Here is a 14,872-nt window from a genome sequence, read left to right as displayed (position 1 = left end):
AAAAATATACATGTAAAAAACACAAATTTTAAAATATTTTAAAGGCAGAGGGGTCTTTACAATAGATGAGTTGTCTGAATATCAGTATATTTATATACCTAACCAATGAAGTACATCCTTTGAACCAGCCATGAAAACACCTGACTTTAATTTCATATTTAACAACTGAAATTTATACCATATTGTGTTATTTTTACATTCGAAATCACTGCTTTCACACAAATAACAGAAATATCTGTTAATCACTGAGAAGAGGAAACCATGCCAAAACTACTTGGGATTGGTATATTTTTTACCTAACGGTTTTATTACCAGAACCAAAAGAACTGTGAGACTCTTCATCTGTTAAAATATATTTTTCTAGGAAGTATTAAATGTTAGTATCAGAGGTCTCTCACAGAAGCCTTTAATAAATGGATACATATATGTTACATGAAAAGTCTTCCCATATATTTTCTTTAAAAAACAGAGTTTTATTTATTATTTTATTTATTTATTTATTTTTATTTTTTATTTATTTATTTTTTTTATTTATGATAGTCACAGAGAGAGTGAGAGAGAGAGAGAGAGGCAGAGACACAGGCAGAGGGAGAAGCAGGCTCCACATGTCCACCGGGAGCCCGACATGGGATTCGATCCCGGGTCTCCAGGATCGCGCCCTGGGCCAAAGGCAGGCGCCAAACCGCTGCGCCACCCAGGGATCCCAAAAAACAGAGTTTTAGACAAAAGTTTCAGAACATTCTAGGCTGGGTGCGAGGTGACACTCACTCTTACAAAGTGGCCACTGATTGGGGAGGAAGTGAAAAGAGGACAAAAAAAAGGAAACCTACCTCTATTCCCCTGTCTCTGTTTTTCTTTCTCTTTCCCCACTGAATTAGGGAATATATTTAATTATAGAACCCATGGGTTCTCCTTCACGTAAGTACCAGCATAGTAGCCCAAGGTGGGCAGTACCAGAGTGTTTCAAACCACTGACTCTGAGAGCCCGGGGATCATTTTTGTTGGCATGTTCTAACTTGCAGGAGTTCAACACATACTACCTGACTAACTGTGCTAAGTGCTGAAAAGAGAGCCTTGGTCTCTGGAGAATGTCTTTAGAACATGGTAACTAGGGTACTAGGTCACTACAAAGCTACTCCTCAAAGTAAGTAAAACAGACAGAAGGGAAAATAGCCCATGTAATATTAATGCATATTGCACCGAAGAAAGAAATATGCTCCAGTTGCAGTGTCTCTATGACCTGCTGCCCTAAATTTACAAGCTTTTGGACTTACACACTTCCAAGGCATCAGGCTATGGTTTCTGCTCCTCTCTGGTGTTTATTTCTTAAAATAGTTGAACCTTTTGAAAGAGCAGAATCAACAAGATATATGAGAGTAAAAAACAAAACAAAGTGAAGTCCAAGGGCAGAAACTACTCTGATGGTTGTCTAGAAGATGGCCAACACCAGAAATTACAATGGGGGGAACTTCCCTGACCTCCCTTCTGGGTTTTCCAAGGTCTCAGGCATCAGAGGAGTCCTCATTGTTACCCCAGGCAGTGAATCCTTTCACTACACACTAGAAGTGTGGTCTTTGAGGATTCTCAAAGAGCAGACTGTGATGAAGAAAGAGACCTCGGGAAACAGCACTACCAAACCTCCATCCCAACAGGGATCCAGAGCTCAGGCACAGTATGTAACTGTCTGGTACATTTACCTTTAAGCAAAATTAAATGTATTTGTCAAACTGAAAACTTATTATTGACTTAACCATTGTGAACAGCTTAAGCACCAACCTATGAATGATGATTTAAGGTAAAAATATAGTTGAGGAGACTCCAAAACGCATAATACTGCACCATGTAATAATGCAATACCCCATAAAGCCCAAACCGGGCATATGCTGCTCCAGAAAACTGGTGGGACTCTGAAAAGTGGAACTTACCAAGAAAAAATATTCCATTGAAATTGTCGTTTGACTGATGGTAGTGTACATCATTTTCTTTCAGCCTCTGTAATTTCCCTGTCGTTTAGTTTCTGAGAGAGCAATACCCGGCATATTTTGACCACTGTTCTATTCAGCTAGAGAATGACCATCATGGTCACATTTCCACTGCTGACTGTTTTGGGGTAGGACCTGGTCCTAGAAGAACTTTCCCCAGTAGGGTGCTACATGGACAGAGCAGAGGAGCAATGGCTTCTTAGGGAGAAAAAGCATGTCTAAGACAGAGCTCATCATTATAGAAATTAAACTGGTTTAGGGTTTATACTTCATGTGAATCTAGTCCTAAAACATAATCCACACAATTTTAGATTAAATTTACCCTCTGGTTTGCAAGGAATGAAAATATAAGTTATATAAGAGGTCATCTGCTTGCTCAAAGATGCCATCAGTTACTACTCTATTGTTTTCCTTTTTAGTTAAACTAATGAAGTTGAACGGTAAGCAACAGTGCCTACAAGAACTGGCACTTGACAAATAGTTGATTGCTTGACAGGAATAAGAGGAGGTCCACAGAGAAACTATGTACACAATGAAAACATTGATTAAAACCATATAGTCAGCCTGGAGTTTGTGGCTTTCTTAACAAGTGAATGCACCCCCTAAAATCAATTTCACTATATGGAAAATGTGGGTAAACATAACGCAGTCGAAAATAAGGATCTATACAATTATGGACAGAGAACCAATTCGAGAGAAATTGAAAGGTTAATGAGGGAAATGGGAAAAGATAAAGAAAAATGGGCAAAATATGACCTAGGAAGCTCCAAGGAATGGAGTGGGGCATGAGAAAAATGAGGTCTGAGGCAGAGAGTAGTTTTCCAGGTCAGCACTTGCTCTCTTCTTAAGGGTACCATTTTCATTCTGGAAAGGTCTCTTGGATGAGGGGAGTTTTTAAATGAAGGATTTGGAGAAAATCGTGAGACTGGCTGTCAGAGCAGAATATCATTCTCAGCAGCAGGGGAGAAAGGCTGCATACTAAAAAGAAACACAGGGTGACTGAGAGAGGAGCCTGTGCATTAGGCTGGAAGGAAGCGATGAAGGAGGTGCGAGGGGGATGCTCTGTGGCAGTTAATACACAGCCGCCTCCGGGGAGGCAGGCCTAACAATAACCACGTCGAAACACAATTCAGTATCTAGAGGGAAAGATGTTGTGAGGAATTTAAATCAAATAAAAATAAAGATCATCAAAGCATAGAGAGAATAAGGATGTTAAAATAAGAAAGGGTGTCCTAACTCTACCTCCTGCACTGTATCATCATTTGTACTCTAAACACATTGTGACCAAGGGGACCACCCACAACTTTCGTGTTTCCAGAAATAGCAGCAGGTGATGCAACTTCCCCATCAGGACTAGATATTTTTATCCTTCTGTCATCCTTAAGGAAAAAAATAAAAATAATCATGGCTTGTGTTGTCAAGTGCCTCCTATTTGGCAGACACTGTTCTGAGCACTTCACGCATGAACTTCTGCTATCCTCGGAACAGCTCTGTGCTATATATAATTATCCCCATTTTTTGGGTGGGGAAAAGGAGGAACAGAAAAGTAACTCTCCCAGAGTCACACAATTAGTAAGCAGAGAAGCCTGGATGCAAACCCAGGTAACTGATTCTAGAGTCTACGTTCATGAGCCATCCACGCTGTTATCTCCTGAGAATACCAGCACCATAGCTGCATGTGACCTTGGGCAAGCTTGCACTGCCTTCCGAAGACCACACAGGACACATAGATGCAGCTGGAGTTGTTTCTATGAGGTACACAATGTAGACACAGGAATGAACATGCTTGTTCCCAGGACCTCGGAGGAATCTAGCTTATGTGTTGTTCATATTTGGTTCATTTATGAGAACTCAAACCTATTCCTAGTTCTCAGAGAAATTTTTATTGTCATCTCATGTCTTTTTCCAAATGTGAGTACCTGGTAGGCTCTGTATGAATCCTAGTTGGCTATCAGATTTAACTTTTAAAATAAGACCATCTCTCAGATTCCTAAGATAGCTTACCCAAGTGATCAGGGATATGTACTCTTGTCTGTGAGGGTTAGACCTTAAACTTATCTGGGTTTTTTAATTATTGTCATTTTTCCCCCTAAAGCATGATATTGGGTTTCTGGATCTGCAAATTTGTAGAATGTGTTCCTCCGTGTTTGTCCTTTTCTGAGCAATGCCATCTATTGCTGATTTACAAGGGTCATATTCATCTCAGAGTATTGGCAGTACAATAGATGAGGGTTATAAAGGTGGCAGAGGGGAAGAATAATAGGATTTGTGCGAACTGAAAAAAATACATAAATACGTTTTTGGAATAGAGAAAGGATATCTGAGTAAATTAGTTATGAAAGATCCTACTCTTTCACAAGAGGGAAAAATGCTGATGCTGAGAGGGATGCATTTTCTTTTATTTTTTATTTTTTATTTATTTATGATAGTCACAGAGAGAGAGAGAGAGAGAGGCAGAGACACAGGCAGAGGGAGAAGCAGGCTCCATGCACCGGGAGCCTGACATGGGATTCGATCCCGGGTCTCCAGGATCGCACCCTGGGCCAAAGGCAGGCGCCAAACCACTACACCACCCAGGGATCCCAAATTCTTTTAATAATTTGGTAGAGGTCCTCCTGCTGAAGGCAATATGCACTGCTGAATGGCGTTTCCTATTCTCCAGCCCTCAATCCATCCTCGTTGTGATAATTTTGGAATACAATGTAGCATCTTTTTTCTTGGCTCCAATAAATTGCTGCGTTTGCTGCTAATCTTCTTTAACAAGAGTCCTTATCCTTTTATAAAAACGGACTTCTGAGTATAATAGGCCGTCTAAGCCCCTAAAGTTATATCTTGGGTTGAGGAAAGAGAAAGACTTACAAATGAGGCAATAAAAAATAAATTACACAACATTAAATTTACTAAGTAAGCAAGATAATAGAGTCTGAAAGCCAAAGGTGCTGAGTGAGCAAGCTTCCAGTCCATTCAGATCTCAGCTTCGATGTGACCTGCATGCTAATCCCACTGCGTGGAAGATGCATTGTTGAGATGGCCTTCATTATTGGCATTAGTTATTTAGTTTGTATGATATTTTTCATTACTAACCTTCTTTTTTCCAAAGTCTATAACCGAGTGGTAAAAATTTATATCTTCTGTTATTTTTAAAGGACCAAATTTGGCATACAAATCCTAGGGCTTAAAATGGAATTTTATTTGAGGAGAAAATTGGGCTGCATTTGAGTGAAACTCTATTAAATATTACACAAGGTTACTAGCTTAACTGTTAAATCTAAGGATAAGAAAAACAGTTACTACCATGGAGAATAGTATTTTTATTTCTGTGTGCACAATACAAACAGACTGGCAACTATGTAAAAATACTGATCTGGCAATTTGGGAGCCCCAGAAGATTCAATTCCTTTTTGGGCACTCAGGGAAGATATTTCTGGGGATAAGGGATCTAGAGTAAAGCCTTATAGTATACTCTTCATGTTAAAAAAAAAAAAAAAAAAAAAAAAAAAAAAGCCAGTAGCCTTATAAATGTGAACAGCCTCTAAGCAAAAAAGAGATGAGATAGATCTCATGACTTGATTGGTACCTAAAGATTTAGGTCAGTGCAGGCATGCTCATTGCTCGTGTGCTTCCAGGGAACAAACTTGTGTGGTGTGGCCTTTCTGCAGGCTCTTGATGTCATTACTGAACATCAGGTCATTGACTGAAGATAGCATTTCTCAACATTTTAAAGCTCATGCCCCCTTTAGGTACACTTGACAATCTTGTCATTCCCCCAGGACTCTTGTTTCCCCCACAGTGCTCTGGGTTGAGTCATGTTAAAATGGAAATACAATGGCCACACCAACACAAGACTTCTCATGTAGTTACTTCTTAAGGAAGTAGTGGGTGCCTGTCCACCCCCTTGCTCGTGCTTTCTCTCTCTCTTTCTCTCTTTCTCTCTTTGTCTCTCTCTCAAATAACAAAAGAAAACCTTAAAAAAAAAGGAATTCTGGCTAATTCGGGGTACCTGGGTGGCACAATCCATTAAGCATCCAATCTTAATTTTGGCTCAGGGCATAATCTCAGGGTTGTGAGATTGAGTCCCATGTCAGGCTCTGTACTGGGTGTGGAGCATGGAGACTGCTTAAGATTCTCTCTCTCTCCCTCTTCCTTCACCCCAGCTCCTCCACCCACCCACTCATATGTGCTCTCTTTTTCTAAAAACAAACAAACAAACAAACAAAGGATTCTGGACAATTGGGAAAGATTTCAATAGAAGGCCATTTTCTTCATTTCTTCATGTGATCTTACTTAGATCGCAAGCACTTAAGTGGAAATCTGTTAATGAACAACTTTCATTATTCAAAGCTTGCTACAACTAAAATCTTAAGCTATCTAGATGTCTGTGACCTATTAACACAAAAAGCCCCACTTTGGATTCTTTGCTCAGTGGGGACTCTGCTCCTCTCTCTCCCTTTGCTCCTTCCCCAGCTTGTGCTCTCCTTTCTCTCACTCCTTCTCTCAAAAAAAATAAATAAAATCTAAAAGAAAAAAAAAGAGTCTCAAATAGAACAGACCACCCCCAACCACACACTGATCCACACTCAACCAGCTCTGCTTGATTTCCCCATATTAGTTTTAGTATCATTAATTCGCCATATCAGGTCTTCAAACTGAGTCAGTTTTGATTCTGGTTCTCCCATGCCCCACATCACAAAATCTCTAGGATGAATTCATTTTACTCAAGAAATATCAAACTGACCCATCCCCTCAGCTTCTTCTCCATGTCAAGTCCACATCAGCTTTTTCTGGGACCAGGCATGATAGACTGTACTACTAGTCACTTCTTAGTAAGGAGTAGGTAACATGTTTTCCGACTCTTGCTGTACTGGATGCCCCTCTGTGGAGGCCATGGTATACCTGGGCTGTACCGTTATGGTGCCCCCAACCTGCCTTGCACTGATCATGCCCCTGCCTTGCTCCTCTGTTCTGTTCTGGGTTGCATTGGGGGTACGAGGGGTTCTATTTACAGGTGTGTACTATGCTTGTCACATGAAAATCCTTCCCTTGTGCCTTAAGGCAGCCGCTGAGCTGCCTTTTCATGTGGCAAATTTGTATTCATTACTCTAGTCCGTGTTAAATGCTATGATTTTCTTGCTTCTCTTACCCATATATTGAATAGAACACAGCACAGTAAATTATAAGAAGTTACTTGAACAATTTGAACACAGTAGGATACAAACAGAAAGTAACTTGATTTTTTGGTCATTACTGTCTTTTAAACTTGTACTTTTGGATAGGCTGTATCCTCTGTTCCTTTGTGTAGTCTTGGGGGGTTCCTATAGCTTTTCCACCCCTTCTCAGTATTAACAAATGACACACTTGCAGAAACTAAAAGTGTAGACAAATCTACTCTCAATAATTGTGTCACATGGGGGATTGGAATTGTGCAGCAAGGACATGGGTGATTGGTTTCTTTTCTCTTCTTTGTTTTTCCTTCTCTTTTACTTGCTAACTACTGATTTTGGTGTAGGGAGCACGTGGTAATTAATGCAGGTGACAGTAGTGAATTCAGAAAGAAGTTCCAGTTTACATGGCTAATGTGGTTGTATTCTGGGGTCAAGTTCAATTGTGCACGTCCAATGACCAAATGTTGTCTCTGTCTTATATGGGGATTTGGTAGAGTCTTCAGAAAACTCCCTTGCCCTCATTATCCAGGCCACCTCATTATCATTTCCTGAATGAGCTAAGCTTCTTTCCAGCTGGCTATGAATGGCTCCCTTTCATTCCCACCTTCTGGCCATCCAAGTGGCAGGACCTTACACTGATGATCACCTTGCTTCACAAATGATCAACTCAACAGAATTTATTTTTAAAACAAAATTTTAATTTTAGAGTGGTTCTAGTTTTCAAGGTACACTTGAAAAGTGTACCAAGGTAATACAGAGTTCCCATATAAAAAAAGTTGCCAAGGTAATACAGAGTTCCCATATATCTCACTTCTGGTTTCCCCTATGTTAACCTCTTGCATTAGTATGATACATTTGATACAACTAATGGACCAGTATTTATATTTTAATGTTAACTAAAAGCTATACTTTATTCAGAGTTCCTTATTTTTAGAAATCTAATGTCCTTTTCCTATTCCAGGATCTCACCCAGGATACCACATTACTTTTGTTTCTGCCTCCTTCGGCCTCTCTTAGCTGTGACAGTTTCTCAGACTTTTCTTGGTTTTGACAAGCTTGACAGATTTTGACAAGTATTGGTCAGGTATTTTGTAGAATGTCCTTAATTTAGATTTGTCTGATGTTCCTTTAAACTTATACTGGAATTATGGGCTTGGGGGAGGGAGACTGCCGAGGTAAATTGCCATTCTTATCACATTATATCCAGAGTGCATACTACTAACAGGACACTACTATTGATGTTGACCTTGATCACCTGGCTGCAGTAGTGTTTGTCAGGTTTTTGCATTAGAAAGTTACTTTTTATGTTTCCCCCTTTCCACACTGTACTCTTTGGAAGGAAGTCACTATTCGCAGACCATACTGAAGGAGTGGGGCTTGAAGGGTCATGTTCCATTACCTTGAGGACAGAGTAGCTACAGAAGCTATTTGAAATTCTTCTGCCTGGGGGATTTGTCTAGTCCCATTATTTGTTTATGTATCCAATCATTTATTTATATCACTATGGACTTGTGAATAATTATTTTATATTTGGGGTTGCAATCCAACAGACTTATTTTAAGACAACTCCAGTGTAGGAGACTTTCCCAAGTTCATTTGATCCAGAAGAAAACATTCATCTTTGCCCCAGTAAGCCATGGAAATGTAGGCCATCCAAAAATAGGCTTTTACTTCTGTTTGGGCTTCTCTAGCCAACCTTGCACCTTTGACTTCTCAGGTATATGTCAGGGCATAAGTTTCTACTTCTCCCATCTCCAGGAGACATCTATCAAGTAGATTCTTGAAATCTCCCTCATTTGGCCAATATTCTCAGATGATTCTAAAGCAACTCTTGTTATTGGCTTCTCTGATCCATTCCCTAGCCTAAATTTAAACAGTCTTAAAGGGACAGGAGAGCTGAGAATTACCAGAGCAATTTTATATATGCTTAGCCTCTTCAGTGTAAGGGGTCAGTTATTTATCATTCTCCAAATTTGGAGCCTCTGCCCCCAAAACTGTAGGAGTACTTGTATTTAGTATCCTGTTATACTGTCATAGTTTAATGCTTCTCAGTATAGCCCTGGACCAGCAGCATCAGCATTACTGGGGAATTATTTGGAAATGCAAATTCTTAGACCCCATCCAAGACCCACTGGATCAAAAATTCTGGGGCTGAGGCCCCGCAATCTGGGTTTTATCAAATCTGACATCTGATGCTGATGCAAGCTGAAGTTTGAGGATCACTGTGGCCATGTGTTCTCACCCCCCAAGTTGATCATAAGCTCTCTTAGGACCACCAACCAGTGAAGCACATAACTTGACACAGGGCAGGAACTCAAACGATGAGCTACAATTTTGTTCTACATTTTTTTCTGTTATTAAAAATGTGTCATCTTATTTTCTGAGGGTATTATTAGCTCTTTGCTGTTGCTAGGCTGGGCTCTGGGTACCTCCCCATCCCCTAGGAGTACCCTCAATTCTGCCCATAACTTTTATTAAAATATTTTTATTATAATATGAAAATGAGGTGTGCCATCTGTTTCCTGTCAGAATGCTGATGGATACCATGCCTTAAGAGCATATTCATTTTGTACCACAAAAGGAATGCTTATTACAAAGAAGAAAATTGCTGATGGTATATTTTTAAGGCTTTGGTTATTTGAGGGTAAAGAACTTCCCGATGCCATTCTAAAGAAATAGCTGCGTTTATTTTCTATGCTCTGTGTGCCAGAACAGTCCCAGGCCATTATGCCTTGCCTATTTAATTCTCACAATGATAATCATGAGGTTTTATTATTTCACTTTTACTGGAAATCTAAGCTCAGAGCAGTTGTGACTTGTATCTGATCCCAAAGCTGGAAGGTAGAAGAGCAGGGACTGGAGCATCTGTCTGATGATCAAGTTAGTGTCATTAAGCCCCCGTAGGCCCCAAGCATTATCCCTTTGTACATGTGACCCCACAAACACTACACAGGAATGGGGTTGCTGGTCGGGCCAGTCAGGAGGCAGAAGACAAAACACTGGAGATTCCTTGAAGGTAGCTTCGCAGACAATAGAAGAGAACTCTGGGGGGTCTGACAGGGTCACAGCGAAGGATGGGGCAGGAGAGACATAAAAATTCAAGGTGAAAGGCATAGGCATCACAAAAAGTGTGTGGCTTGCAAAGATTAGGCCATGAAACCAGAAGAAAATTGTACGGTATTGATAGATGAAGAAAAAGGGCAAAAAATAGATCATATTGCAACTAAATGTCACTGAGAAGAGGCAGTTAGGGGAGACAAAGACAAGGATGGTACAGGTTAACATTTGGAGAGTGAGTGAGATTAAGCTAACTTGTCAACTCTCCTTGCTAGGGGCTCTTCTGGCCTTTTTACCGTTGGGTAGAAGGTGGCAGTCACTGGAATATGGCTCAATAGCATGTCCAGGGAAGCAATGCTTTAACCATTATTATGCTAACTATGACACTTCCCCTGGGTATAAATGACAACCCTCCAAATGGGCACAGTGGATCTCAAATCAAAGTCTACACTGAATGCAGCAAGCCTTTGCCTTCTGTAAACAGTATCAATAAGAATATGCCTGGCAAAGAGCCTATTCCTGAGTGGTTCATCTAGTCATCATAAATAATGCCTATTGAATAAACGGGAATGTGAATTGTGGCTAGAATGAGATGTCCCCTTCCTCAGCACAGGAGCCAGAAATGGTGACAGTTCACCCTAACTGTGTGCCCTGTGCCAGGCATGCCATGGTACATAAACCCAGTGGAGCTTATCACACTCTGCAGCAGAGGGGTCAAACAATATAGAAGCAAACTTCCCAACTGTGGTAAGTGCCATAAAAGAAATAAACAAGATAGGATGGAGAATAATATGGTGGTCAAAGCCCCCTGAAGAAGAAACATTTGAGCACAGGCCTAAAGGATTCCAAGACAAAGACAAAATTCAACATTCAAAATACACAAGCAAAGCTTTTCAGGTGGAGAGCTCAGTCAGGGCATAGACCTTAAGTTGAGAATGCTCTTGGTACCTTCCGGTGTGTATGCCAGGCACAGAGTGCATGAGGGGAAGGGCAGGAAATGACACTGGAAAGAAGTGTCAGTTTGAGACCCTGTATGAGTCTGTGGAGCCCTAGATCTCTCAACTCCACGATTATATGATTCCATCCAAACTGTCGGCCTCTAAAAAAAAAAAAAAAAAAAAAAAAAAAAAAAAAATTGAAGGTGGATGCAACTTTCCTTTCTTTGCTGAGAATCAGTTCCCTCATGCTCCTGGCAGGCTGTCCAGAGCCTTGGCAGGTGCAGGTTCCCTTGACTTTGTAAATGGGCAGCCTGTAGTCAAGAATTTCCAAATGTGATTAAAATGAAACTGCCATTGAAATCAGGTTTGGCTGCCTGTCTCTCTGGTACTCAGAAAGAAGAGCCCCTCCTGGACCTGGCAGGCAAACTTAGTGACATTGTTTGGAATACATTTAGGAAGGGCTGCCAGGTAGACAGGAGATTTCAATAACCGTGCAGCCAAATTAGTAATTAGAGGGACTGGGGACTGGGGATGCACCGTGGAAAACCCTATGACCTCTCGATAGTTGAAGTCATTGAGATAAATGAGCTCCAAAAACAGTGCTTCATTTTCGAAAGCAGACATACTTTATGATTAACTCCTTATGAGGCTGGCTGAACACTGTTCATTGAAATCAGAAAATAATAAGTTCTTAATAGTTCTTTTGGCCAGTTTATCCCTTGAACAGTTCAAGGGAGGAAGGATCAGCCCCAGATGTTCTATATCAGTAGAGAACTACAGATAAAATACATTTTCCTGGATGGTTTCAGTTTGAATCCAAGGCCAGCAGACCAAATCTCTACAATTTCCTCTCTCCATGGTTACTTGCCTCATGGAAGAGATGGTTCCAGAACGATAAACAAAAGTAATGCTTTAAGTAAACGGACTGTACCTGCTTGTGAGAGTAATGAGGATCCACAGCCAACACGGCAGCAGCACTCTTCCTCTGTGGCTTGTTTTAATTGAAACTGATGGAGCTGGGGAGCTGACTGGGTTTTGCATAAATCATCATCGGTAATACACTTTCAAGGGTAATCACAACATTAATATACCAAGCAGGAAGTGAAATAATTAAAATTTAGCACATTGCAGTATTGAAGTTTCCAAAATTAATCTAAAGCACCTTTCCTTAGTACAAATGAGCAATCGCTTCAATCCACAGAAAGGGACATTCAAAGAAATACTACATTACATACACCATCAGCAACAAAAAAAATTTCCACTTTTCTTCCTACATTGCAATCATCTGCATATATTTTAATTGCTTTTCCTGACTTCTCTGGTGGTGCTAAGCATTTTAAAACATTCGTTCTACCTGCCTTTAAGCTAAATATGTGGCATAAAGCCATATAAAATAAAAATCCTATAAATGCGGGGGTGTTGGAGAGAAAAATTGTTCCCATATGACTCTTAGGAAGGTAATTCCAGCCTGGAGAGTGAATGTGGATATGTACGGTGGGGAGAAACCTGTGGTGATGAGCATCTCATTTCAATATATCTCTATAAAAGGTAATAAAATACCCAAGCTGGATACCATAGTGAGCCACAGGAGTAAGCTACTCAGTGGCACTAAATGACTCACTTGTCCTGATAAAGCAAGTATCTTTAATGCCTCATGTCTGACAAGAGAAAATCAGCATGAAAGCTCCCTGTTGTATTATCTCACATGCAGACAGCTGGAGAAAGCAATATTTTGCAGGGGGACCACACGCCAGTGTTCTCAGACTAGGAGTACCCTGACCTAGTACAGGTACAAGAACAGCAGCCATGGCACGTCCTTTCACCAGGATGTTGGGAAGGGGCTTCCTCCCATGGGCAAGATTACTGGTACCCAGACAGCATCTCAGGAAAAAGCTACCCCACCCCAGAACTGCAAAGTAGGTAAAGTTGGTTTTGGGGTCTCCCAAGTCACTTCGATGTTGCTTCTTTTCTCCTCAATATCACACCTTCCACAGGGAGTTAGCAATTTCCCAGTGTCTGGAGAGAAGAAGAGGTAATGAGTTACCATCACCGTTGCAAGGATTACTTGAGCAGGGAATTTCATCTAGACTTTGTTGATGAGAGGAGCTCCAACGGTGACTTTTGTTGTTTGTTGTTCTACCTGGTAGTTCGGCCTTTTCCGAGCAAAACTTGGATTGTTCTTTTCCAAAACCCTTGTATCACACCTGCCACGCCCTTGTACATTCCTCCTAGCGAATAGTCTGTGGCCTCTTGGCATTAAGTACCCAGAAGCACTTAGGGTTATCTGCACTGGAGACTTACTTTTACCTCTTCTTCCAGATCATCTGTGAGAGTTGAATTATGTTGGTCCTTACATCTTTCCCGGACAGACTTCACTCTGATACTTACGCATCCCGAGAAGCCTTGGTGTGTTCTTAGTAAAGTTCTTCTTAGAGGTCAGGTTCAAAGAGAAAGAGGAATTTTGAATGGCAGCATTTTGGACGCTAGAGAAGGGGAATTGGCAGCGAGGGATGGGATAGTGTCTCCAATGTCTCTTACATCAAGTTATTTAAATCGTGCTTCCAATGCTGCCTGTCTGGTGAAGCCAGTTCTGACGACTTACCATTTGAAGCAGACACTGCCATCTTCTACATTGCGAAATCCTCTGGTGGCTTTGGTTACCTTCAAGTGATGGGATACATGAAGATACAAGCAGAGTAAGGAGATCTGTCAGGTAAAGTCAGGATCTAAGGATCACCTGGCCAATGAGAATTCCCAGTAAACCATGATCAAAATAACTGCTCCATTTGGAAAATAATAAGAGCCCCATCAGATCATCTTACTGCTTCTTTGAATGGATACTCTTGCATGTTCTAAGTGCAACTCTTTCTGTTCCTACCAGAGAACCCAAATGCAAACAAGTCCCACTGAAATTCTGTTGGCACAATCTAAGCACACATGGATGCCGGTATCCTTGATGGAAACTTCAGCATCTTTAAATATCTCTCTGAGTCGTACCTGGTACATATCCAAAAGCTTTTGCTACTGTTAAATCTCCTGCCTCAACTTCCTGGGATTTTCAGGAAGGAGAAAAATTGAGGTGCCATCAATTCACATCAAGTCAACATATATTGATTAAATGTCTACTAAGAGGGGAAAATGAAAAGGAGAAAGCAGAGAAGAAAGAGGTGAAAGGGAAGCACAGAAGAGAGGAAGAAGAGAAATAGAAACACAAGCAAAAGAAGGAGGAGGGGAAAGAGGAGGGTAAGAGGGCAGAGGAAGGAGGAGCAGAGCAGAGAGAGGGGGAAAGGCAAGAACAGGAAGGAGAAGAAACCAAAGTCAAAACTATGCTCTGCTTCACTAGGCAACATCACTGTAACCATCTTCCCTGTCACCCTCACACACTTGCCTGTCACCACTCACCCTCCACTCCTATAGTGATGCCTCTTCATCACACTCATGAACACATTAGAGAAGCTATGGTATTTCTAAAACTTGCATCATTTGGTCCCAAAGTGGCCAACTGTCAGAGTGGTTTTAAGCAAGGGTCTGGTCACTGCTCCTCCAGGAAATGTGCAAAGTGTCCTGTTTGTAAATTACCATGATGATATAGCAAGAGTCATTTTCTTCCAGATTTTATTTTGGTTTTGAACACATTGAATTTTGATAACTTTGTCATCAAGCATAATTTTAAAAATAACATAATTATGGAGTACATAGCACAGGTGAAATGTAATTATTTGGACTCCCAGGA

General features: G+C 40.8%; 1 long non-coding RNA gene across 1 annotated transcript in view; it reads right to left on the bottom strand.

The window, feature by feature from the left end:
- The window catches only part of LOC144295701 (uncharacterized), an 86,574-nt gene extending 74,360 nt beyond the window's left edge, over window positions 1-12,214 (bottom strand). Inside the window, exon 1 of the long non-coding RNA XR_013362786.1 lies at window positions 12,071-12,214. This is a non-coding gene — a long non-coding RNA (uncharacterized LOC144295701). The remainder of the gene's footprint in view (window positions 1-12,070) is intronic.
- Between the last annotated feature and the right edge of the window lie 2,658 nt (window positions 12,215-14,872).

This window comes from Canis aureus, chromosome 24, assembly GCF_053574225.1.
Source record: "Canis aureus isolate CA01 chromosome 24, VMU_Caureus_v.1.0, whole genome shotgun sequence".
Taxonomy (NCBI): Eukaryota; Metazoa; Chordata; class Mammalia; order Carnivora; family Canidae; genus Canis; species Canis aureus.
The sequence above is the reverse complement of the archived record's forward strand: the minus strand, read 5'-3'. Positions and strand labels throughout refer to the sequence as shown.